We start from the raw sequence: 4,286 nt of genomic DNA on the forward strand, positions 1-4,286 counted from the left end.
GGTAAGAATATAATTCACTGGAAACTTCTGAGAATAAAAGAATAAGCAGACAGATGCAGCGACGTGAGAAAAATATGATCTGATATAATCCGCAACATGTTAAATATTGAAGGACGGTATCAAAAAGTTTAAGACAAACACAGAATGATGGAGTAGTTTTGAAAATCACACACCGTATAAATCATAATATGCAGAATATGCAACAGTCAAAACACATTTATTAAATAGTGAGTTTTAAATAATGCTTCTGTTTTAAATTAGTTGAATATACACTGAGCAATAAGTGAATGAAAATGCTCTCACAGGTGTTTAAAAATTCAAATTGTAGCAATAGGCTAATAGGTATTTTATTTGCACTGAAATGCTACTGCTTTAAGGAAAAAGGCAATGAAAATAGTAACAAGGATTTTGGCAAATGAAGGCTTTTTAGAGTTTGCAGGTAGGATGTTAACTTTGTGCAGCTGTTTGTAGAATGTTCTGGAAGCCCCATGGGGAGTTAAACATGGAACTTTCCTATCTATGACCAAATAGATCTTTTCATAGGAGTTCTATTATTCCACCAAGAAAAAGGAAACATACAGCCACACAAAAACTTGCATTTTGGTGGAGCGACATTAATAATGGCTGCAAGATACAATGACCAAAGTGACAATAACCTGATGAACGAACACAGGTGGACTATTTACAGGATTACTCAAGTATTACTATTTACAGTATTTTTCAAGAAAGAAAAAGAATCTTCATTCTTTTGCCACTGTGTTGATACTTGTTACACAGTAGATGAATCTTGGAAACATTTTCGTAAGAGAAAGAAGGCAGAGGAAAGAAAGACACAATCCGGATTATTCACTCATTAGTAGAATAAAAGGATAATTGATCTCAAAAAATCTAAGAGTGACAAGACACTGGGGAGAATCCTCGGGGAAAGGAACAATTTGGTTAGGCAGAAGAAATGACTTGTATTATTCTAGTGTACACCTATATATATGAGAACATCAGTGTTTATTTCAATAAATATCCAAATTAAATAAATAAATAAAAACAGAATTAGAAGACTTTTTTTTCATTTATATGAAATATCCAGAATAGAAGAAGCTACTATACAATTGTGATACAATTAAGGTTGGTAGTTATTGAGAACTGACAAGGCTAGAGATGCATAATACATATGTAATCCTATGAACACACTAACACCCATTAACTCCAAAATGAGAGGAATATTACAAAGACAGCATGACTACACCTTGTCTACTGAAGGATCCACAGCTCATACACTGTAGGCAGATGCCAGTCTTACACACTGAAACTCCAGGATTTTATCCACTATTTTACTGCCAAAGTTGTGGGCCCGGGTCACTTTGCTGATACCTGGAAGGGAGGATCGTAATTCTTCAAAACGGACAAATTCTACCTACATTCAACTCTGTGTATCCAGGAGTTCCACCACCTTAGATTCAAATAGCCATGAGTTAAACACAGAAACTGAGATACATGTGTATTAACTAGGAACGGTCCTGCATTCCTTGTATATCTCTTGGACAGTAGCACACATATACTTGTAGAGCAGCCTGTATTGTATCTGGTATCACTTGCGATCTGGGGCTCATTTAAAGTATTCAGAAGGATGTGGGTAGGTTGTGTTATTATTCTGTCTAAGCTCCACCCCCACAGCTACCTGGGAACAGCCAGGTATGCTCCACCCCACAGTTGCCTGGCAACAGCCAGCCATGCCTTACAAGGGGCTGCTTGCCCCCTCTTCTCCCTCTTACTCCTCTCTCTTGCTCTCTCTTGCTCTTTGTTCTTCCCTGCTCTTGCCCCTGTCCCTGTCCCTTCTCTCTATCCCCCTTTCCCTCCACATGCTCATGGCCCCGCCTCCTTTGTTCCTCCCTTCTACTCTTCTTCTCTCAATAAACCTCTCCACATGGAACCATGGTGGCTTTCTGTGTTCTGTCCGGGCGTGGGCCAAGATTTAAGCACCAACACTGGTGGCTTGTTTGCAGTGATTGATCTCCCCATGCCTACATGGCCTTGCACCCCACCACCGCTGACCACAGGGCAGTGAATAGGCCTTTTCCCATCTTGTGCCTTCAGCCCAGCACTGCTTCAGTGCTGTGGTGGGGAGGGATGGGGCCATGCACTCCTGTCGCATCACCCACAGTCTACCCTGGGCCCAGGGCGAGGATGTGGTTACTCTCTCTATAGCTTGCACTGGCTGTGGTGAGGAGGACCGACTGGAGATACATGCGGATTCTGCAAACACCACCCAAGATCGCTGCCACGTGTCCGGCCACCTCCATGTGCACCACCCAAATTCGATTGCAGCTGCTGCATCTTCTACCCCATGTAGGACATCCAACTTGCTGGCTGCTGTGGTACTCAGGACTTCAACCATTCCAGCAGGCCTCCCAAATGCTATGATGCCCTGCTTGCAGCTGCCTGCCAAGGAGAGCGCCCTCTTCAAGCACTTGGAGGGGAAGGTACCTACTCAACCTCTGGGCACTTTCTTTTCCTCAGAGCTTGAGTTTCCATGGTATACACATGGTCTCAGGAGAGCATTCTTGAACTTGGAGCTACCATACTACCCTTGGGGATGGATCCTTTCACTGACCCTCATTCTAGGACCTTTTCCCTTGGGTGAAACTTTTCCTCTCTCTTTTGTTGAGACAGTTTAATGTAAGGCCAGGCCTGGATAAACTGCTCTCTGGCTCAGGAGCACCAGCTCTGAGTGTAGCCCCAGCACTGGTTGGGGCAATTAATAATTCCTAGTGTCACCCACGGGTCTATCGGTCTCCGCTGCCTGTCCCTATTTCCTAGGATGTTTTGGTCTAATTTATACTAAACAGAAAACAATATCTCGGCTCTCTGCTCCTCCCTGTTCCAGAGACAGTCTCATCTTCTCCTGCAGTGCCAGCCTTGTCTCATAGACAAGATGGTGAAGCTCAGTGTGAATGGATTTTGCCGTATTGGGAACCTGGTTACCAGGGCTGCCTTCTGCTCTGCATCTGGCAAAGTGGACATTGTTGCCATCAACGACCCCTTCATTAACCTCAACTACATGGTCTACATATTCCAATATGACTCTACCCATGGCAAGCTCAACGGTACAGTCAAGGCTGAGAATGGGAAGCTTGTCATCAATGGGAAGCCCATTACCATCTTCCAGGAACAAGATCCCGCTAACATCAAATGGGGTGACGCTGGTGCTGAGTATGTCGTGGAGTCTACTGGTGTCTTCACCACTGTGGAGAAGGCTGGGACTCACCTGAAGGGTGGGGGCAAAAGGGTCTTCATCTCCGCCCCTTCAGCCGATGCCCCCATGTTTGTGATGGGTGTGAACCACAAGAAATATGACAACTCCCTCAAGATTGTCAGCAATACACCCTGCACCACCAACTGCTTAGCCCCCCTGGCCAAGGTCATCCCTGACAACTTTGGCATCGTGGAAGGGCTCATGACCACAGTCCATGCCATCACTGCCCCTCAGAAGACTGTGGATGGCCCCTCTGGAAAGCTGTGGCGTGATGGGCGTGGGGCAGCCCAGAACATCATCCCTGCATCCACTGGTGCTGCCAAGGCTGTGGGCAAGGTCATCCCAGAGCTGAACGGGAAGCTCACTGGCATGGCCTTCCGTGTTCCTACCCCCCATGTATCCATTATGGATCTGACATGCTGCCTGGAGAAACCTGCCAAGTATGATGACATCAAGAAGGTGGTGAAGCAGGCACCCGAGGGCCCACTAAAGGACATCCTGGGCTACACTGAGGACCAGGTTGTCTCCTGCGACTTCAACAGCAACTCCCACTCTTCCACCTTTGATGCTGGGGCTGGCATTGCTCTCAATGACAACTTTGTAAAGCTCATTTCCTGGTATGACAATGAATACGGCTACAGCAACAGGGTGGTGGACCTCATGGCCTACATGGCCTCCAAGGAGTAAGAAACCCTGGACCACCCACCTCAGCCCAGCAAGGATACTGAGAGCAAGAGAGAGGCCCTCAGTTGCTGAGGAGTCCCCATCCCAACTCAGCCCCCAACACGGAGCATCTCCCTCACAATTCCATTCCAGACCCCATAATATCTCTCTTGAATACCATCAATAAATTTCTCTGCACTCACCTCTAAGGAAAAAAAAACATATATCGAAGCACCATCGAAGGCCTCCCCCTCCTCCCTCCCTGGTTGCTGTAGCTACTGGTTCATGCCCCATGAAAAACAGATCTGGCTCTGTCCCTTGTATCTGCCCGAAAATCTGCTCTCTCACATGCGTGTATGACCGTTATTCTTCG

General features: G+C 46.1%; 1 pseudogene; it reads left to right on the forward strand.

Moving 5' to 3' along the window:
- Window positions 1–2,929: 2,929 nt before the first annotated feature.
- Window positions 2,930–4,058, forward strand: Gapdhl10 (glyceraldehyde-3-phosphate dehydrogenase like 10; annotated as a pseudogene).
- Window positions 4,059–4,286: the final 228 nt, after the last annotated feature.

The sequence above is a fragment of the Rattus norvegicus genome, chromosome 16 (genome assembly GCF_021556685.1).
Source record: "Rattus norvegicus strain SHRSP/BbbUtx chromosome 16, alternate assembly SHRSP_T2T, whole genome shotgun sequence".
In the NCBI taxonomy this organism is placed as follows: Eukaryota; Metazoa; Chordata; class Mammalia; order Rodentia; family Muridae; genus Rattus; species Rattus norvegicus.